Source organism: Ictidomys tridecemlineatus, chromosome 11, assembly GCF_052094955.1.
Source record: "Ictidomys tridecemlineatus isolate mIctTri1 chromosome 11, mIctTri1.hap1, whole genome shotgun sequence".
Taxonomy (NCBI): Eukaryota; Metazoa; Chordata; class Mammalia; order Rodentia; family Sciuridae; genus Ictidomys; species Ictidomys tridecemlineatus.
Window position 1 is genome coordinate 46,117,455 of NC_135487.1, and position 23,551 is coordinate 46,141,005.

Here is a 23,551-nt window from a genome sequence, read left to right on the forward strand (position 1 = left end):
CTGAAGATTTCCACAATTTCTCTTCATGTTTAGCATAGCCCAACAGGCGTATACAGAAGCACAGAGGCAAAATGAGAGAAAGGATGTTTTATACATGTTTTAATGACTCAATTCAAATTTGGCTTTGTTCATTTGTTTATTTGGTGATTTGATTTAATTTGAAGAGATGATAAGTTTAAGATAATTGATCTTTCTTTACTGAAAATCATCTCTGTAGCACCATATTTCTAGTAGAAAGCTAGTAAATATTCAACAAATGGCTCTCCGAGGGGAAAACAATTTCTTAAAGCTCTGACACATAGCATTTTTCAATTTCTACAATGTATATTCTTCCACTATGCACTATTTCAAAGGCCCAACAGGATGGCAGGAAAGGCAGAGCTGTGAAGAGCTGTGCGTGATCAGTTCTCATGAACAGGCACCAGCACATGACTGCTTCTCCTTTCTGACATTTTGTCTCTATTATTGAGTGACAGACTCATACCTGCCTATCTTCCCCATTTTGCTGTAAACCTACATTCTTGGTTCTTCTACCTAGGGGCTTGGTTTCTTTCTCTGACTGGTTTCTGTCCTCCACTGTTCCTATCACAACACCTGTACTTATTCAGTGCTTGACTGATCTCTATGGAGAGAATGACTGAACGAATTAATGATGAACTTTTAAATTCTAAATTACACAGAAGGCCTATGAGGAAGAGTAAAATCGTACTGTCTTAACTTTAATTTTTTTTGGTATTTCAATAGTTTTATAATATTACAGATATCACTGAGCTAATTCTCCTCTTCTTTGGCATTCAATCTCTGATTTTTAACTAGGTTTTGGGCAGCAGTACACTCAAGGATTGTGGTCCCTCCTTGGGCCATTATGCTGATACTTCACCATACTTCTGAGACTATTTGCTGACAGAAGAAACAGAAACCAATTCTATTAACAATACACATGTGGGAGTCTGCTTGGAGCCTATTGCCAAAGTTCTCCTCCACAGTGAAAAGAAATGTGCTAAAAGAAAGCCTCACTTCTTGTCTTTTCCTGGTGCCATGTTGACAGGATGCCTTTAACATGAGCAGAGTCCTGTGCTCTGTAATGAGATCTAAGAGAATCATAGAGAAACAGACTCATGTACACTGTTGACTCACTGAATTAACCAACTCCAAATTGCCTGCCCCTAACTTTTATTATGAGATAATAAACCCATATTATTTAAGCCACATTTAGTTAGGTATCTCATTATGCACAGTCTGAAGGCCTCCTAATCCATCCACTGTGGTATACATTCTGCAGACTCCTCCATTGCGCTCACAGGTTCTCCATTGGCTGATGCAGCTTCACTCCCTCCATCTCACCGTATCCCAGCTATTTAAGTTCTTTTAGATATGCAATGTGGCTTCTCATGTTTACTTAAACATTTTCTTCTTTTGGGAACATATACTCTAACATCTCAAACCTCCATGCCCCCTTTGTCTACTCAGGAAATTCCTACCTCTTTAGGACACATCTTCTCTGTCTACTTACAAAAAAGATTTCCGTTAATCTACATTGATTAATTACTTCCTAGTCTGTGGTCCATATTGTACCTTAAATATACTGCTATAGTATTTAAGTTGTTCTTTGTTTATCTCTTTTACTAATCTTTCTCTTTCACTTCACATGTGTGTGCATACTTATGCGTATTTCCTTTGCTTTATGTCTAATGTCTAGTTTGGTGGCTGGAATGTGGATATAAATAGTAAGTTAAAACAAATGAAGATTCATAAATATGTACATAAATGCTGTATTTAATTGAATTTATATGCTACTGAGAAATTTTAGTATTCAATATCTTTATTCTTCAATTTAGGAAAATTCATGGGAGTGTTGTATCATATTCCATTTTGTAATATTTAAAAATTTTAAAAATTCATGTTTATAATACATATAAAGAATTTCTCCCAAATTCTTGCTGCCATCTACATGGCACTAGATAGTTACTAAATTTTAGATTTTTCTTTTGTTCTGTCTTCTGTAGAAGACTTAGTTAAGTGTCTGTCATAGTCTCCAACTTCATCCAGTAGGATTTTGATTCCCAAAATTTGACTACTATTATTTTTAACTAAAGACTGAGATTCTGACTTATTAGGTGCAGATTGAGGAGGAGCTCTGGAGGGCGAGGGGCCAAAGCTGTTGTATGAGGAAGAGTTTAATTTGGGGCCCTCCAGGTAGCAGGGATCCAGGTCACTTCCTTACTCCTTCACAACTCTGCAGAGAAGTGGTAGAGTTCTCCATAGGGAAATAACACTGGACAACTTGACACCCACTTTCAAACAATAGTCCCCATGACGAACTGTGAAATGAGTGCAGCAGAGCTCTGTGGCTGTACGTGGTCTTGGGCAGTAAGTGTTTCAAGGTCTAGATGTGGGTTGAACATGGGGATGCTTGTCTTGAATATTCCAGATAGTGTTAGTCTCTGGGTGCCACCTTGTGTGAGGGAGAGAACCCCAGCAATGACTAAAATTGAGACAGGATGAAAGTTCAAAAATAGATGAAATGATACAGAAAGTTAAAATATGTTGTTGTTGTTTTCTTAAAATAGAACCCAAGTTGCTTAGTATACCAGTAATATAAAGGGGGAAAAATCAGGTGGATTGGGATTTTTGTTTCAAATTGGCCTCAATTTACTGGTGTAAATGTGGCCTGAGAATATGCAACAACCAGGCTGGGATTTCTATTTTAGAGAGGTAAAAGATGAGTTCCATTTCCCATCAAAGTTTTCTACTTCTTTTGGCATTTCCTTACCCCAAAGGAAAAACACACACACACACACACACAAAAAAAAAAAAACCACAGAATTGTGTAAAAGCATCAGTAAAATGAAAGTGTACAGATGGAGAAAATTTATATTTATGGTACACCAACTATATGGGTGACACTTGAAATGCATTATCTTATTTAATTCTCAGAAGATGGTGAAATGTGGCTATTCGTTATTCTACTCACATGTGAAAAATTTAAGGTGCAGGATGATAAAAGAGCTTTCTGGAGTCATTCCCCTCAAAGGGGGTAGTGATAAATTCCTATCAGAGACTGGAGATTCCTTCTTTCAATACAAAAAGGAAAACGGAAACCAAAACACAAAGAAGATTCCTCACCTGTGCAATAGAGTGTCTAACATTTAGAGAAAGGGCTTCTGAGGATGTCCTCTGGAATAAAGTTTGCAGTTTGTTGAACTTGACTCGGCTTTCTAGCATCTTACATCATTCCCAAGGTACCATTTCTGACTGACTCACCATACATGGGTCAAGTAGTCCTCCGTTTCTATTGTGCATTCATTCTTCAGAGAAGCAGTTATTAATATCTCCTCCTGAAAAACATGAATGCATGCATTTACATGTAATGTTAACAGAGAAATAAGATAAAATTCAGTTTGCCTCACATTTCCAATCCTAACTGACTCAGCTTGGTTGTAATCCAATTCAAGTGTAGTCACGATCAATCTAAAATATGCTCTTAATGACACAATGCAATAACCTGCTTAAAAACAATTTGAAAAATTAAGGAAACCTGCCTGTGGGCTAGTAATAACCTTCTTTGTCAAGCTATTTCAATAATTCTAAAAGAGAAGACAGCTCTCAACTCCATAGGCCCATATATAAAAGAGTGAACCCTTCCCAAGCGACTAAGAAAAGAGCTTGTAAAAGAATTTCATGCAATTACATTCAGGGAATATTAAACCTTAATTAATGTATTGGTAATTTCAATAATAAAATGCCCAGTGTTGTCTAAGAACAAATGGAAAGCATTAAACCAATGGTTAGATTTATGGCTGAATAAATCAAGCACATTGTCAAATTCGTCAAGGAAATTTCTCCACCTATATATGTCCTTGGTTCTAGAATGCTCCCTCCCAGAACGCCAGACATTCTATCAATGACACTCTGCACTCATGAATTGTGACTATTGCAATATATTTAAATTATAGATGGGGCATTTTCTGGGGAGCTGTGTGTCTGTAAAGTGACCGAAGGCACAGAATCCTCTGCTTTGCTTCATCTAGTCACTTGTATACATCTGTGCATGTGCTGAAGGTTTGAGACTGGAGACAGGGTGGGAATACGGAGCCTGTGGTTGCTGGGCTTAGTGGAAGAGAGAAGCAGCTGCATTGAAACATAGGAAAAACAAAGAGCCAAAAAAATAAAAAAGTTTTTTTTCTTATGAATATATTTAACGTGTTAAACAGATTCTGGCAATTTCCTGATGGCTCCAAAAGAAGCCTGAGCTGAGATTTTCACAGAGAGTGTTCCAGGCTCTGAATACTGTACCTCGTGTATTGAATCACATCTGCTACAGAGAGGAAGCAATGAATAATTAACTCGGCCTCCACATTACTGCCATAGATTACAGTCATCTTGACTGCTGGACTGCCTTGCCCAACATAAACCATTTAGAAAACTTGGTTCCTCTCTTTCCTTTTAAATTTGTCTTGCTATCACTTACCACTTAAAAGGGTAAATCTTTCTCTAGTTTTAATTAAAGCATTTAAAATAATTTACATTGAAATCATATGTGCTTGGGTCTGTCAGAATTGATGCTTTAATAACATGCCATCCCTTTCTCCATTGCCCTGAAATCTGTTAAAATTACCACTAATCTAATTGGGAACAAAGTTGTCAAATGCATGCAGCTCTGACAGTTTGTCTTTCTGCAAACTGCCGACAGATTGCAAGTTACGCATGTGTTGAGCAGATGGGTAAGTTAAAAGGAACACCCCCCCCCAAAAAAAAAGCAATTTATTAAATCACCTGGAACCAGCAGCTCCAGTCCAAAAATAGTGAGAATGAAATATAGCAGGAGCTGGGAGTGCTGGCACTAGAATATACCAGAAGGTACCGGTTACAAAACAAGATAAACATTTGGAGATGCCTCAGCTGTGTTACAGAATAATGAGGAGTTATTTAACCCGATAGAGATTACCAGCCAAAATTAATTTAGGGTGCAGCTTTTTTGGAAAACGGTTTGCAAAGTGATTGCTTTAACCCTTTGCTGTCTTCTTGTTATCACAGGACAGGCATGCTTTTCTCCTTCTCCTATTCTCATAAGCAGAAGCACAAGTTTGCATGTATGTTACTGACACCTTTGCACACACAACACCCTGGCATACATTTGCACATATTTCCATACTCATATTCATATGGACATAGGTAAATATGTGCACCCCATACTAACATATGTGCAGATGCATGATCTCATATGATCTTGTATGTGTGTACACACAACCATGAAACACATATGTGAACATACATCAATACCTGTCTGCCTTTCTGCCTGTTTACCTACCTTTGATTATGTCCATGAGGGTTGCTTGTTTTCTACCACCTGGAGCAAGGTTCAGCGTAAGTCATCTGTGCGTAGATCACTCAGCCTCCTGCTCTGCTGCTGCCATAATGGCCTTCTTGTCTTCTATGGGGACATCATCTAGGTAGGTGGTGAGGAAAAACTGAGGTAAGTGTGTGGGAGAAGGAAAGTAGGAGAAGGGGAAATGAAGCCAACAGCCTCATTTCCAGTTGGCTTCATATACCTACAATGTGATCAGGACTCTTGAGAAATGGTCTCAGAATACTTATGTGGAAGGACCCCATAAACATTAAGAGGCAGTTGATAAAGAAGGCATATTTTAACTTACATTTGTCTCATTTAACTAGCATAGTCCTGTACAAAATCATTTATTCAGTTTTAAAGAACGATAAATCAAAGTTAAAGATTTATTCTGTCTCTAGGAGGAGATTTTGACGGGCCCAGAGACCAAGAAAATTAACTCTCTTTTGTCCCTGGCCAATACAATTACTTCACGGACAATTTTTCCTGGAAATGTAGATAATCAGTAATGATGAACCAAGAACTGAGCATGCTTAGGTCCTCAAGAGCAAGGCAGGGGAATCCGGGTATGGGAAATCCTCTTCTTGGCTCACTACCTCCACATTTCACCTGTACTTTACTTGCTTCTCCTGGGGATGTCACCCACTTTCATAGTTCTGGCCTCCATAAAGTCTTATGGCTTGCAAATCTCTTTCTTTAGCCTTGGTTGGTCTCTGTTGGTGTGAGAATCCTTTATCCCAACACCAGTGGCAGATCATCACCTCAATATTCCTTATGCCTCTCAAACTCCATGGGTTTAAAATGGAATTCCCCGATCCTCCACTAACTTTTCTTTTCCTGTATTTCTTGTTAGTTGTTCATATCACTTGATGCGGTATCATACAAGTTGAAAATATGGGAAGAATCTTGAGCTCCTATCTGTCTGATGGCCGTAACTCGTCACCCAGAACCACCAGAAAAATATCTCCTTCTCCTCTCTAGTCTAATACAACATCTCAGAGTCAAGGTTTCCTCCTTACTTGTGTGGATGAATGTCAGCCTAGGTTTTTCCTTTCCAGAGCTTCCTGCCTTCCCTGATCCATTTCCAACATGGTTGCATGCCATTTTGCTTTCCTGCTTGCTGTGCTGGACATTCTCTGTCTAGCCCAGCAGATCTGCTTTCTACCTTTCTGTACTGTCACTGAAGACTATTTCTTTTGTGCTGTCCTTTGCCAGTCCACATATGGGCCGTGGTTACATTTCTCTTTCAAAGGCCATAGCCGTTGTTGAAGTACCTTCTTCATCAACCGCATTGGCTGGAACTCTCTCCAGGTATTTGTAAGTCCTTCCTCCCTTAGTCCTTTAAAGTGACAATGGTTACTTGTCTTCCTCTCTTTGCTAACCCCAGGATGCTTTACTGGGCCTTGTTCATTTTCCTTTAATTCTTCCCATACTTTTGTACAAAGTTCCTCCATGAGATATTCCTCAATTGCATCTTTGTAGGTACCATCTGCTTCTTCCTGGGGTATCAACTGATGGATTCCTCCATTGCCAACAAGATGAAAATTTAAAATTCATACTGTGGCAACAAGGCTCTTCAAAATATAGTTCTTGCCAGCTTCTCCACTTTCCTTCTCTTACCCTCATGAGCTCATGTATCGAGGCTCCCTGCATATATCATGTTGGTTCATACCTCTCTTTCTCTGCCCATGCCCTTGGTATGACATGTTCTTCTCAGCTCCCAGTCCATGTCCTGCTCTCGCCTAAATTGACTCTCTCTGGCTCTCACTTCTTTTCTCTTAATTAAAGATTCAACTCGGGTACCATTTTCTTCTAAAATCTTCCCTGAGTCTTTGGTGTTCCCACATCCAACCATGGTCAAAAATGGTCAAAAAGCTTTTGTAAACTCAACAATGAATATGACCTATTAAAGTCTTTAGAAAGTTGAATGAGTGTTTAGATTGTTCCTGCTTTCCCTCTTCCTTTCTCTCTGTCTTTATTTTCTTTCTTTCTTACTTTTTTTTTTTTTTGGTGCAAGGTGTTAAACCCAGGACCTTGTTCATGCTGAGCGAACACTGTAGCACTGAACTACATCCTCAGCCCATTCCCTCTCTTTCTTTCCAAACAGTTACTGATTATATCATTTAATCCTGATAACAATTCAACAAAATAAGTCCTATTATTATTTTTCAAGCTGAAGAAAGTGAGAATTAAGAAAGGTGTTGAATGTCCTATTCAATGGGAACACAGTTAAGTCAAAGATCCAAGAGGTCAAAGCAGAGTTTTACTCTAGAGTCTTAACCTTAATGATAATGTTAAAGCAGTATTTTTTTTTAATGTCAGGGTATTGCTTATACTCACAATATGTGTTTGAATATAATCCTCACATACAAATATAAGGTTTGTAAAAACTAGAAGCAGCCAGTATATTTTAGTTTTTTTTTAAATTTACCATCTTGACCATTTTTAAAAATATCTTTATTTTTATTTTTATGTGGTGCTGAGAATCAAACCCAGTGCCTCACACATGCCAGGTGAGCGCGCTACCACATGAGTCACATCCCCTGCCCCATATTTTAGTTTTATAGATTAAACTAAATGCAACATTCTGTTCTCAACTCAAGGCTAAATTCAGGAGCTTTTGGTGTGGTTTTAAGATACTACAAATTAATAATATTTTATCAGTTTTTCACTTTTCAAGAAGGCAATTTCCTATATATCTTATGAGCAAAAATATATATTAAAGTATCCCAAATAATTATTAGAGAAGATGGAAATGGTAACATATGTTTTCCAACAAAACCCCAAATATCTTATATGGTTCTAGCCAAGAAGCTACAAATATATATGAAGAGAAAGTCAAATTCACAGAAAGGAAAATGCAACTAATCTGAGAACTTTGTTGGACAAAGATCTTCCATTGCTCTGAAGATCATCATCATCATTATCACCATCACCACCACCACCATCATCATCATCATCAACTAAGCAGACAAATTTTGAAGGACCCTTTTTCCACAGAAGAAGGACTCCTCAGTGAGTTGGTCAGTGCCTCAAATTCTCAATACATTGATAGATGTCTTGGCAACATGTTACAATTTACTAAGACTTTACAAAATAAGATGAACATATGAAAGAGTTGTGTGAACTGAAATACCATATGTGATTGTAAAGTTTTATTATTCTTATCCTTTAGGGTTATATGCAGTTTAAAAATCTATATCAAAGCTATTTTATTACTCATGTATCTATTTACAAATGAAATCTCTATTGGTTCCTAAGCAAGGTGCATATTATGATCAGTAGAGAAGCTTTTTAAGAACATAAAAATCCGTAGTTCATACCAGAAGATTCTGATTCAGTAGTTCTGGATAAGCATTAGCTTCTATATACAGAAAAATCTCTCCAGATAAAACATATATCCACCCATCTCCTATATAGGATGGGTGAGGTTATGCTGCAGTAACAAAATAAACACATCGAAATCTCAATGACTTAACACAACTAAGTTTATTTCTTGCTCATGCCATATGGAACATATGGTTTAGCAGGGAAAATACATCTGGGTCACCTATAGATTCACATTGACTGAGACTTCATTTGGTTACATCCTACTTTGATCTACTTTGACCTCTCACCTGACCTCTCCCCAACCCTGGCCTATTGTCATGCACACAGCAAACCCTCTGGGCCAATTCATCTGACTGGCTGTTAGAAAATGTGAAGAGGATAGTCAATCATGTATTCTATGGATCTTCAAGCTTTTCCCAGGAAGTATGGTTTCTCACCTTCCATTTGTCACATATAACTTCACAGTCATAGGGGACTGTGTATTCTACCATCTGCCTGGAATGGAGGAGACCTGAAATTATTTGTGAACATCTCTAATGGCTGCCAAAATCTCTGATTAAGAACCATGATTTCAGTCTCTTTAGTTTGCAAAGAAAGAAAGAAGTCACAGGGAAATTAAGTGAATTTCTGAAATCACACAGCTAATTAGTAGACCTTGAATTAGCATAATGGTTTCCTGACTGTACAACTCATTTCTCAAAGTATTCCAACTAACTTAACCTACTCCTGCCACACATTCTTCCCTTCTCTCTACCCTATTGACAGAAAATTTCAAAATCAGAAAAATATCTTCCCTTAACAATAATTTAGGGTTTGTGATTTATTTGATGGCAGTTTTAAATAAGATGTTTTTAACCCCACTTAGAAACAGTCCACTTTCATGATTTATTACAACTTTCTTTCTCTGGTTAATTAAACTCATTTCTTAGGAAATGACTCATAGCTAATCACACTAAGAATAAAATTAGTTATATTGCCCTCTTTGTTATAAAATGAGTGTAAATAACTTTTAAAGCAATTTTTCTAAAATCAAAAAAGCATGTAATAGTCCCCAATTCAGCAACATTATGTAAAATAGCAGACTCAGGGAGCAGTAAATCCAGATGCTGTCCTATTATTGCATGAAACAAGGCAGAAATTTATGTTCCTTTATTATTAAACCAACTTCTATCGATTGAATTTCTTTGCGGAAATGCTCTATTTTGGAGGGTTAAAGTACCATTAAAAAAATTCCTAGACTCAAACCTGTTGTACACTTTCTTTGCCCACTGGAGAGATATAAAACCATTACATTTAAGTATCATAATAGCTAGCATATGCTGTTTCTTAGAAATGACACCACCATCTGGATTAAGGTCTACTGATGATTTCATACAGTATTCCAGTTTTCTTTGGGTAAAAAGAAGCCAAACTGTTCTGACTTCAACCATTCTGCTCTACTAATGGAAAATAGTAAAAGATCATACTTACTTTGACCTAACTGCTGAAGATCACATACTTCTCTATTAACAAGTTTTATAATTACCCTAGTAGTTGGGAATGCAGAATGCAAGCCAGATGCCTGTGTTAAAAAATGTGAGTTGGAGACATTTACCAGTATTACCAATTTTTCACCAAGCAGATCATGATATATTACTGGTTGGTAGAAGCACTATTCTGTAGTGCAAAGCCCACCTGCCTGTGTTCAAATCTTGGCTTTCCTGATTGCTTATAGTGGGACCCTGGCCATGTTACTCAATCTGTCTGAGCCTTAATTCCCTCAACTACCAAATGAAAGTCATTCTATCTATGATAAGTTTATTAAGAGATTTGAACTAGGTGGGATGGTGCACACTTGTAATCCTAGTGACTTGGGAAGCTGAAACAGGAGGATTAAAAGTTCAAGGTTAGTCTCAGCAATTTAGGGAGGCCCTAGTCAACAAGACCCTGTCTCAAAATAAAATATAAAAAAGGCTGGGGATGTAGCTCAGTGGTTAAATGCCTCTGGGTTCAATTCCTGGTACCAAAAATAAAATTTAAAAAACAGTTTTAAGACTTAGAAAAATCTCTAGCAACGTACTTTTTTCACATATTAACAGGTTAGAAAATTGACACTTTTTTAAGGCATTTTCACCCAGTTATGAATAATATAATTAGTTTTTCTTTTCTCCACTTATCTTCATTTCCTTCAACTTGCACACAGAGAAGCAAAGCAAGAGGTTAAAAACAAAGATGGGGTCAGGCTGTGGAAGAAATCAAACTGAAAATGTGATAAGCAAAGACTACATCACACATTATGTGTCTGTTCTTGAATAGCTTACTTAATGTGGCAAAATTTCTAGACAATAAAAATATGCTCCTGTGTAGAACATGATAGTAGAATTGGTTCATTTTCATGTAAGCCATTCTCATGGCTGGTATCTTTAAAGGCCTTTTGGTGAACTCTTGCTGATAAAACTGGTTTAATCCCTTTGATGAACTGAAGTCATTAAACACAGGAATGAGTGAAGGTGGGGGATGTGGTGGGGAATGTGGAGGAGTGGAGGAAGGGGACCCTCTCACCTGACTGCTTCCTCACCCTTGGCTATTGTCATGCACACAGCAAACCCTCTGGGCCAATCCATCTGACTGGCTGTGCAGGGAATGGGGCAGCCTGGATAATTGATGGGCTCAATCTGACCAGGCACAGGTGGCACGGAGACGGCATACAGCAGCTTCTCGGGTTTGCCAGTGCCATCTGTTGCCATAAGAACATCTGTCGTCAAGGTCACCCTGTCACCCTCTGTTAAAGTTACAGGTTTGGTGAGTAGGATAATGTCACCTAAGAAGAAGGGGTATGTATGTTGGGGGCTGGGAAGGAAGTGAAAGGGAGACCAAGACACAAAAAGATAGTAGAAAAATCTCTCTTTTTTAAAAAAAAATAATTGTGAAAGATGAATAATAACAAGAAATACTGAAGAAAGTAAGTGAAGAAAAGCACATATGATTTTAAAGGGGAGCTTCCTTGTAAAAAGCTTGCCAAAAGATAATATTGTCATTGTTCTCTCTGCCTAAAACATTAGCTCATTTTATAGAGTAAGAACATTTTTACCAGAGGCATGATACACATTTGTAAAAGAAATTCGATATGCAATTATAGTGGGATTTACTTGTAAAGACAAGCACTTTCCTCTCTGCTTGCTAACTTTAAAAACCAATTTTTGATGTGATCCTTTTGTATAAGCACATTTGATAAGGCATGTGTGTGTGTGTGTGAGTGCTGGAGTGCATTCCCAGCACGTTCAAAGAGGGAGCAGAATGGAAGGGGGCGTTGCATTTATCAAAGTATTTAACTGGCATTTGAGCTTTGCACTGCTGCCAGAGAGAATGACCCATTTGTTAATAAAGAACAATTAAGTTAATAGACTCAAATGAGCTGGTGGACGAAGTACTGTAATGAAGCAAATGTAATATTGGATTTTTAAGCAGTGAGTATTACATGTGGCCAGACTTCCAGCAGCATTGGTTTATCTTTCTCCCTCCCCTCCACCCCATGTTTGTTGCTGACACTTTTTAAAGCAATTTCACCCAGTGGCAAAGAAACATCATTCCCATCTGTTTAGGAAGTGCGACTTTACTTATTGAACCAATATTGCTGGCACTGTGGGTTTTCAGGGACTTAATGATTATTATTGAATGGTGAGATGAGAAGGGGGAGATAATCTGCTGGGTTTTAAGAAACACACTCACATCTTCCCCATCACACCTAAAGGTAGAGGAGGCTTGGGACAAGAGCTCTGGGAAAGAAAGAAAATGTTTATGGACAACTGCAATTTTAGTGTTGCTGAACATGTGGATGGATGGAGGTGTATAGAATTCAGTTGTGCTCCATGATCCAGTGGCTCCATATTTCTAGGAAAAGGATGACAGACAACAATTAAGGGTAATCCCACCTCCACTCTGTCTTTTACTTGGGACCACAAGGAGGGTATCTCTCCTGTCCTCTCTTTATGATACTCTGTCTCTGGTATAAGACAAGTAATGTAAACATTTAGTTCAGGGCTGGGGTTGTGGCTCAGCGGTAGAGCGCTCGCTTAACACATGCAAGGTCCTGAGTTTGATTCTCAGCACCACATAAAAATAAATAAATCAAATAAAGGTTAAAAACAAAAACATTTAATTCAAGCAAAGGGGTTGTAAACATGGATTGCTCTGCATTTCAAAATTTCTTAGTGATATCCAATCATATCTATATTCCAAATTAACCAAAGGATTATCTCAATTATTTAGCTTCATGTGATTCACAAAAATTGAGCTTCCTTATAAGTCAATTCTTGTTGGGGCAAATATGCACTAATATTAACATGTGAATTCAAGGTCACTTTTTTCTATATTGTGATGCAATTGGTAAGCAACTGGATTTGAGCAGCTAACTGGCTATGTGATCCTAGGAGAGTCACTTAAAGTCTCCTAGAATTTATGTCAGAAACCACTTATGTAATTCTGGATTCAAGAGCAATTGGTTTTCATATGTGTTTTCCTTCCTCTAGTCCCTAAAAATGAGTCCCTTTCCCGGCTTTATTATTTGATCCCAATATCCTAGCTCATTCCTGTCTCATCAGCTTTATGTCCCAAGTATGTTGGTCATATCTGGTCTCCCCAGATCTAACAGTCTTAACAATTCACTTTAAGGACTTTGTACCTTGTTAACATTGTTTATTTGGGAAATAAGAATTTTGTTTTGGAGCATGGGCTTCAAAGTCACTCTGAGAAGTCAGCCACCTAGTAACTGAATAACCATAGGAAAGCTGCTTAACCTTCTTAAACCTTGGGTTGCTCATCTGTAAAATGGAATTTAAAATGTTAATTATTGCATAGAATTCTTGAGGATTAAATGCCTTATAGAATGCTTGACATATAGCAAATGACAAGTCAATGACAGGTATTAGTATTAACATTCATTAGCTTAAACTAGTATTCAATACTTTGTGTCATTTTTTGGGGGGAGTATAATTATTTCCAACTCCTGGCTTAACCCCAGGAAACTTACCTCATGAGTTCTTCATCCAGAGTGAAGAGTCCTTCTAACCTCGGATCCTTACTACTTGTGGTTGATTTAAATAATCACCTTTTCTCATATGTCAGCCTGGACAATGTGTGTGTGTCTATGTGTGTGTGTGTGTGTGTGTGTGTGTGCATGGGGTGGGAGGGCAGTTCCCACAGTGGTTCTCAGTGTACACTGTAAAGTACCAAAGACCTTCATAGAAAGAATATGTTTCACTGTGAAAAGGAAAGACTACAAAATAGCAATACTTTCCTTAACCTCTCCTTCTTAACCGTGCAGCTTCTGTTGATAAACAAAACATTTGAAGTCTTGTTCTGTACCTAACACATTCAAAACCTACTGTATTTGATATTCCATTCAGCATTAAATATTCTAATTTCTAGATTTATGACTAAATATGTCATCAGAGGAAGCAATAGATAAAAACATAATTGATTATATTTCTTGATGATTCAAGGAGTTCATGGTAAACCCAGGAGTTGTGAAAGGGGTTACAAGGAAAGGACTTGAGTCTACTTGTGTAGACTCAACCTCAGAATGTGTTGTGCCTTTCAATGTTCATGCTAATCAGGTGCTTCCCTTTTGCCATGCCAACTCCCTTACCTCTTTCAATTGACTGCTACTGGTGTGCTGTCAACTAAGTAACTAAATAATGAAGCTTGTTAATTCTTTGTGCAAATTGAGTAATGAGGCTAGGAGGGATTACATCAAGGTCTAACTTTAGTGAGATACCTTCTTAGATTTTGTCCATTGGCTTGTACTTAAGGAGCTCATTTCCTGGGTTTGGGCTTTGTTCTCTATAGGGAAGATGATCTGATAAGTGTTTATACCAGGTGAGTGTGGAGGAGCCCCAGATTGGTAGCATTTGCTAATTTCCATGGTGTAATAATAGCACCATGATGAATTTTAAGCTACCCGTTGTGGTGTCACTAAATACAGACTGTGCTGAGCATGGAATTGGGAATAGGAGAATACAAACTGGCCCGTATCATATAAGAGATATTGTCAAGTATCTCTATTAGAGATATTGTCAAGTAAAACTTATGTAAGTTAACCTGCTGCTCTGTTAAATTGGCATTCACCTGAATACTTAAAACTATTAAAACTATGAAGTTTCAGAAGGACTGAGCCCACTGGAGCCTTTATAACTGCTAGCCATTCCTTCTATAGATATTGGCTTATTTTAAAATTTAACATATATTAATAGCATGTAAGTCCTGGACACTGGTCTAAACAATAATATGATTCAGCTCATAGAACAACCCCATTAACCACATCTTAAAGATTATAAAATTGAGACTTAGAATGGTTAAATAACTTATTAAGAGCTAGTAATGGAGAAAATAAGAATTTGAATCCAGTACTTTTGGTTTAAAATTCCACATTTTTAGCTACTATGAGTCATCTTTTCAAACAGCATAGCATGTTTGACTTGTGGCTGTAATCTAGCAAGTTAACATGTATATACCACACCACACATACAGCTGAGAGAGGCTCTATGTGAATTTGTTTTTTTAGCAAAGAAGAAAAATTGAGAAATGTTAAAAATAAACCTTTATAATTTGTATTTTGATCCTTTCAACTATTTTCTCTTTCCATATTCTTTTTATTTTTGGCTTGTTTATTTACTGAATTTAAAAATCTCCATTATTATGCAAGGTATATAGCATGGCCAGACTAAGTCAATGGCTATAAAAAATAAAAATAGATCAAAAGATCAAATAAAAGTCTGATTATTTTAATCAATATCCATTAATTCAAAAGTACCATAATAGAATATTGGTTTGCAAATAATATGCCAGCAACCATCATACAGACACATAATTTAAGCAACCATAAATGCAATGCCACTTTATAGAGGGCTTCTAATTTAATTGAGTTTAAAGTAGGCCAAAGTCAGTCATTTATACCTCTGAGTAGATTATACTTAAAATTACTTCCCAGAAAAGAAAAACAAAGCATAATACTCAGAAGGATGATCAGCCCCTTCTAGAGAAGAAAACTGTTTCCTCCAATGAGTTACTTTGATGTGGATCCATGGGGTCAGAAAAATAATGTGCCTGAACAATCCCTATAATCAGTAGCTTTTGATAAGTTCAAGCAGATATTGAAGGTGGTATTAAAGATATTAAAGGTGGTCCAGCAAAAAGGTTTTAGTGTTTACTTGATACAATTCTTTCTGATCATAATTCCCAGTGATCTATTTTCCCAGGTATCAAGGAAACATAAGGAAACTGGGATCAAGTGGAACTTATCCTTGTGTCCTATAGCTTTTTGCAAGGGAAATGAAATCTGCATGTGTATGCATGCCCTTATGTATATCGCTATAACAAAATGGTAGAAATCCAGACCCAAGAGCACATGCTAGTTAGCAGGGTCTGCAGAAGTTCAGGTGATGAGGGAACACACGTTTTCTCTCTTATTCCACCTCTTCCCAGCCACAGTTAAAAACAGGTAACCCTATTATCTGTGTTTGGTAGTCCCTACCTAATTAGATTTTGACAAGAATGCAGCAATATTTAACTACAGAAAATTAGCATATGCATTTCTCTACAGGTTCTTGGGGGAAAAGGGAAATAAAGCCACATGCAAAATCTTTCCAAAAGTCAGCCAGACTTCTTTGGTATCCACATACTTCATGTCACATTAACTCACCCAGCCAGACGCCCAAAGCTACACCCTCCAGCTGAGTGGCAAGGTTAGGCTTTCGCTTTTTAATAACCTTCTTATACATTTAGACCTATATATCCAGGATCTATGAAGTACACAGATGATTATTTAGGATTAATGGATCATCCAAAGCGCCAGTTGGCACGTTTTGAGTAAAAAGTGTAACAAATGCAGCTGTTTACTAATAAATAAAGCCTCAGCTGTAAGAGAAATAAATTAGATGCATTTAATTGGTAGGCTGCAAAGCTTCCCTCTTTATTACAATGCGGCTTCTTGTTATTTTATGATGTCAGGGTAGATGGCGGACTGACAGAGTGTTTATGAATCACAGTTTGCAGATGGCACTCTTGGTTGTCGGCAGCTAGGAGCACAAGTAGAATGAGGCCTCAGTAGCAGATTTTGCCAAAGACGACCCCCTGAGAATTAGCTGTCTCCATTTCTCTTGTGCCAATCTCTCCCTGGCAGAATCCTACTCAAAAAACCCACCTTCAATAAATTCCAACTTTCTGGCAGGGGATCAAAGAAAGCTCACACCCAGAGAGTGCCCTCATCTTGAGGTGATCTTTTTGTCACTGCTGAGGGCTGTGTGGGGATTCTCAGAGCAGGCATCCTGCAATTTCTTTGGGGGAAGATAACCAAGGATCAGGCAGGACAGAAACCCTCCACCTCCATTCATTTAGCCCCCTGTACCCACCCTCCCTGCAGTTGACAGGAGTGATATCCAGTCTCTCAACACAGCATAAGGTCCCTGCACTTGGGATTCAGAGCTCCCCTAACTAATGACAGCTTTGTCATCATACAGCTGAGGATGGAGTGAGGAGGGGTCTGCCCAGCTCATGGAGCTGAGGCTCTCCAGCTTCTGCACTTCTTGCATTCCCCTGGTTACTAGTCCCTTCTATGGCTGGGAATAACACACAGGAGATACGCACTCAAAATTGTCAACAGATTTATACAGTCACCAGTTATATTCACAATGGATCTTTATTCTGATGGGCTATTTATTAGATTGGAAGACAAAGTCCTTTTGCATAAAACAAAGTATAGGTTGAACACATAGTAATAGTAATGATTAATGAAATGAGTAATGATTAATGAAGGTTAATAAAAATTGTAGTAATGATATTAATGTCAGCAGCTACCATTTGAGTAATTACTATGAGATAGGCTAAAATGGCTTCCCAAAGGATTACCAGAGTTATCTTATGATAGTTTAAGACATCAGCTTTTCCCATTCTGTTTCCTTGTTTTACTATTTCTTGCAGTGTTTAGGCATATTAGCTCTGGCCTTGTATTCAGGGGTCCCCAAGAGAAATGCTAGGATTACTCTCTTTTTCAATTGTGTCTGTGACTCCAGTGGAAAGGATCTGGGCTCTCCAGCTACTTTATGAAATTTGAACTAGAATTGCTTTTGATAGTCAAGCTAGACTAGGCTGAGAAACAAAAATATATAAATAGCATTTATTGGTAGATATCAAAAGCAGCTTTGAAAACTTCAGGTGGGAAAGGAATTGAACTCACATTTTTCACTTTAGGCAAAGCTTCCTATTCCAATATAATGCAAGTGATTTATTTCAAATGAGGAATAAGAGGGGTGAGGGTAAAGACCAGTGGTAGAGTACTTGGATAGCACCTGAAGACCCTGGGTTTGATCTCCAACACTGGAAAATAATAAAATAATGTTAAATGAGGGATAAACCATCTGTGTTTTGTAAAATATCTGTATATTTCTTCAAAGACCAACACAAGTCAAGGAGTCTGTTTTTAATTAATTAATTAATTAAATTTTTAAAACATTGTTTATTCTAATTTGTTATATGTGACAACAGAAGAGCCTACGTCTTGGGAGCAAATATTTACCCCTCACACATCAGATAGAGCACTAAGGTATATAAGGAACTCAAAAAGCTAAACACCAAAACAACAAATAACCCAGTCAATAAATGGGCCAAGGACCTGAAGAGACACTTCTCAGAAGATGTTGTATAATCAATCAACAAATACATGAAAAAAATGTTCATCATCACTATCAGAGATAAATCAAAACCACTCTAAGATTTCATCTCATTCCAATCAGAATGGCAACTATTATGCATACAAACAACAATAAGTGTTGGTGAGGATGTGGGGAAAAAGGTATACTCATACACTGCTGGTAGGACTGCAAATTGGTGCAGCCAATATGGAAAGCAGTATAGAGGTGCCTTGAAAAACTGGGAATGGAACCATCTTTGACCCAGCTATTCCTCTCCTCGGTCTATACCAAAGGACTTAAAAACAGAATACTACAGGGACAGAGCCACATTGGTGTTTATAGCAGCACAATTCACAATAGCTAAAGGAACTGTTTTTACCACTCTGATATTGTATTGGAATTTCAAAGCAGCACAAAATGTCATCAATGTATGAATAAATGTGTACATACATACTTGGTAAATATATAAAATTGAAGCCATCTAGATTAAAAGGAAGTCATAAAACTGTCTTATTCATAAATGACATGCTCTTGGAGGTAGGAAATCATGAGGAATCTGCAAAAACTAATGAGTTCAGCACCACCACAACACACAAGAACAATATACAAAAAATGTTTTTATATAATTGTAATGAGAAATCTGAAAATGAAATGAAGAAAACAACTCCACTTACAATGGTACCTCTAAATATTTAGGACAACATTTAACAAAAGATGTGTCAGGCTTATACACCACAAACTATAAACCATTGTTGAGAAAAATTAGAGATGCACATAAATTGAGAGAGATTCCATCTTCATGGATTGGCAGTCAATATTGCTAAAATAGAAATTCTCCTCAATGCCTGTAATCCAAGCTACTTGGGAGGCTGAGGCAGGAGGATCATGAGTACAAAGCCAGCCTCAGCAAAAATGAAGCACTAAGCAAGTCAGTGAGACCCTGTCTCTAAATAAAATACAAAAAAAAAAAAAAATAGGGCTGAGGATGTGTTTCAGTGGTCGAGGGCCCCTGAGTCCATCTTTGTACTCCCCCCACTCCCACCAAAAAAAAAAAAAAAAAAAGAAACAGAAATTTCCCTCAATTTTATCTACAGAATCAATATAATTCCTAATGAAATACCAGCTATTTTTTATCTATAGAATCAATACAATTCCTAGTGAAATCCCAGCTATATTTTTGTCATTTTGGTTGTTGCAGAAATTGATGAACTGATTATAAAACTTATATAGAAATATAAAGAACCAGAATATCCAAAACAATTTTGAAAAAGAACAAAAGATCTTGCATCTATATTTTTCAATGACAAAATTCTGTATAAAGTTATAGTAATCAAGAGAGTTTGGTAGTGGAGTATGGTTTGACATACAAATTAATGTGACAGAGTAAATACAGTGTGCTTCCATTTATGTGAAATTTTAGAAAAAGCAAAACTAACTTATAAGGACAAAGAACCAGAAATGAATTCCTAGGGTCAGAAGTGAAAAAAAATTGACTGGAAAGGGTCTTGAGAGCAATTATTGGAATATTCTCAATAATCTGTGTCTTGAATATTTATATTCAAGTGTTTACAGAAGTCTTTTCATCTGTCAAGTATCATGAAACAGAATGATTAAAATAGCTATAATTTTTGCTTTTGAATTATACCGTAGTAAAGTTGATTTTAAAAAAAAAGTGCACCTTAAAATTACTAATACTGACCCAAGAAGTGATCAACCTGTAATTATGAGAGATACTGAAATAAAATTACTTCTAAAATATGCATTGTCTTAGTTCTTTTGGACTGTTAGAACAAAACACCATAAATTGCTGAATGTATACTCCAAAGTGTATGTCCTGGAAACTTAACCTCCAATGCAAGAGTGTTGAGGGGTAGGACATTTAGGAATTGATTATTTTGTGAGGGTTCTGCCTTCATCAATACATTGATGCCTTTACCACAGGAGTAGATTCATGACAAAAGGATGAGCTCATTCCTCTCTCACTTGTTTTGGCCCTTCTGCCTTCTGTCATGAGATAACACAGCATAAAGGCCTTCACCAGATGCCAGCCAGATGGGTTTCTTTTATAAGGGCCCTAATCCCATTTATGAGGGATGTGCTCTTATGACCTAATCACATCCCCAAGTGCCTCACCTCCTAATACCATCACCTTGGCGGTTAGGATTTCAACATATGGATGGGGCAGGGGGAGTAGTGACACAAACATGCAGACTATAGCATTACATTTTAACCCTCCAAAATTGTGTGTCCTTTTTACATGCAAAATGCATTCATTCTATCTAATAGTCCCCAAATTATTAATTCCATTCAATATCAACTCAAAAGTCCAAAGTCTTGAGCCTCATCTAACTATCATTTGAATCAAATATGGGAAAGGAGCAAGGTGTAATTCATTTGTAAGCAAATTACTCTCCAGCTGTGAGCCTATAAAATCAAGCATGTTAAGTGTTTTACAAAAAAAAAAAAATAATATACAGACATAGGATAGATTTACCCATTACAAAAGGAAGAATAGGAAAAAAGAAAGGAAAAACCGGACCTAAGTAAGTTTGAAACCTAGAATGTTCTTTTAATTTTTGACTCAACTTCTGCCATAGAGGCCCACTGAGGCAGGGTTCCTGCCTCTGCATCTTTATAGAGGGTTAAGGTTTGGCCTCTGAAGGCCTGGAAAACTTTGCTCCCACAGCTTTGGGTGGCTTCAAAGTCTCACGGGTTGGAGTCAAGTGCCTACAGCCCTCCCAGTCTACAAGTGGCACTACAGCCCAGTCTCCCAGACAGGTACAGCCTCATCTCCATGGCTCCTACACTTTACATGCTGATGGAGATGTCACTGCACAGACACTTTCAATATTTACTGCCTGTGTCTTCCAGAGAGGTGGCCACAATGACCCTCACTGTGCCAAGGTCCACTAGAGACAGACCTGAGTGGACTGGAAGGGAGGAAGCAGAGACTTGAGGTAATGCTAGGCACTTAGCAACAAAGTCTTGCCTTCTGTCTTCAAATCATTCTGTCCCTAAAGCAAGTACACTCTGGGCCTGTGGTGGGAGACTCTTCAAGGTGATCTCTGAAAAGCCTTCAAGGTCATGCTCCCATTATCTTGATGAACAGCACCTGGCTGATCCCTACTAATCTCTTTATCAAATGATCTCTTGATCACACCCTTGGTGTCCTCTTCTGACCATGCTTTCTCATTTTTTTTTATGATATGGATAAAATAAGAATTTTACAGATGTTTTAAGTTCTGCTTCCTTTTGGTTAAAAAGTCCCATCTAGAAATTATTTCTCTCTTGCATTTTACTGTAAGTGTTCAACACTTAGTACTTTTTTTCATCTAAATATCCTATTTCATCACTCACAAGTTCTACCTTACATACAGAGCACCAGGACACAAACACAATTCATCCTGGTTTTTTTTGTTACTGTAATAAAAATCTCTTTTTGAACATTATTCAATAATATATTCCTCATTTCCTTTTGAGACCTCATCAGAATGAGCTCTACCATTTATACTTCTCCCAACATTTTGTTAGATATTCTCTAAAAGGATTAAAACTTCCTCAATATCTTTACCAGACTTTACCAGAATCACCCTTTATGGTCCATTTACAGAAATATAATATTTTGCTGGTATGTATTCCAAAACTCTTCTGGCTTCACTCATGCTGTAGATCCAAAACCAGTCCCACATTTTTATTTTTATTTATGTTTATTTTTTATTCACTTATTGTGGTATTAGACATTTAATCCAGGGGCACTTCACCACTTTACCACTGAGTTACATAGCCAGCTCTTTTCCTTTAAATTTTATTTTTAGGCACCAATTCTTGTCTTAGTCTATTTGGGATGCTGTAATAAGACACCATGAACTGAGTAGCTTGTAAACAAAAGAAATATGCTTCTTACCAATCCAGGGGCTGGGAAGTCCAAGATCAACCCTCCATCAGGTACAGTGTCTGTGAAGGGCCTGCTTCCGGTTTATATGTAGTGCCTTCTTGCCGTGCCCTTCCACGGTAGAAAGAAGGAATAAGATCCTTTGGGTTTTTTGTTTGTTTATTTGTTACATAATGGAACTGATCCCAGTTAATGAAGGGCTCCACTCTCATGACTTAATAATCTCTCGAAAGTTCTCCCTTCTTAATACCATCCTCTCCAATGTTAGGATTTCAACATATGCATTTTGGCGGACTAAAATATTTAGAACACCGCAGAGAGTAAACATAAGATAGTTTATTATAATACCTAATAAATATTCAATGATTAATTATTGTCTATATTACACAAAATTTTCAAGATTATATAAAAAGATACAAAACTTGTTTTATGAGCCTATAACATATGGAGAGCAAAAATGAACAAAAGTAATTAAAAGGAGAAGGAAAGGTCAAAGTCTTTTATGATCATAGCCTAGTGTTCAACAAAATATTAGGGTATTGAATAAAGCGGTTGTTAATACTAATGGCAACAATTAGATTTTATCACAGAAATGCAAAAGTGCCTTTTAGAATTTTTTTTAAAAAATATGTCTCTCCACTAAAATTAAACAATCAAATAAGCATATTGAAGGATAATTGACAAAGCACTAAACAAAATTTAAAAGCTTCCTGATAAATTATTTTAACAAGCTTTCCCCTTACTTTCTGAAATTATGTAATAGACAAGAAAAAGTATAAATCTGCTTAGTTGTAAACTGCACATAATGACTATTTAGACATAAAAATTTAAAGCAGTCAACTGAAAATCTATTCAAATTCAGTTAGTTTCTAGGCAATGATTAATAAACAAAGACCCTAGTTTTCCAGTAACAAGAAAAATAATGAAACAGAATTTAGAAAAAAAAACCATTTAAAAAATATAAAAATTAAGTACAATCTAAAATACCTTGTAGTGAACCTGGGAAGAAATATGTGAGAATCATATGGAGAAAATTATAAAATTATAATAGCTATGCAATTCAGTTAGAACTGAATAGGGAGGTATTTTCTCATTTTAATAAAGTTACTAATTAATAGTTAATATGTATATTTTATGTTTCCCTTGAAAAAATATTGCTCATAATGCCAGAAAAAATGTTTGAAATGAATACACAAAATTAAGATTTCTAGATTATGTGTGTGTGTGTGTGTGTGTGTGTGTGTGTGTGTAGGTGGCTGTGTATCATCTTATTAATTGCCTAATCAACACTATATTTTCTCTCAGTTGTACTAA

At 36.9% G+C, this 23,551-nt stretch overlaps 1 long non-coding RNA gene across 4 annotated transcripts in view; it reads right to left on the bottom strand.

Annotated features, from left to right (window-relative positions):
• Nucleotides 1–22,384, bottom strand: part of LOC144368073 (uncharacterized) — a 37,335-nt gene extending 14,951 nt beyond the window's left edge. For 2 of the 4 annotated variants that reach the window (XR_013427822.1, XR_013427823.1), the window contains exons 1-3: nucleotides 22,250–22,384; nucleotides 5,308–5,449; nucleotides 3,127–3,338 (exon numbers count right to left, since the gene is read on the bottom strand). This is a non-coding gene — a long non-coding RNA (uncharacterized LOC144368073). The remainder of the gene's footprint in view (nucleotides 1–3,126; nucleotides 3,339–5,307; nucleotides 5,450–22,249) is intronic. The other 2 variants (XR_013427824.1, XR_013427825.1) reach the window with 2 other exon arrangements.
• Nucleotides 22,385–23,551: the final 1,167 nt, after the last annotated feature.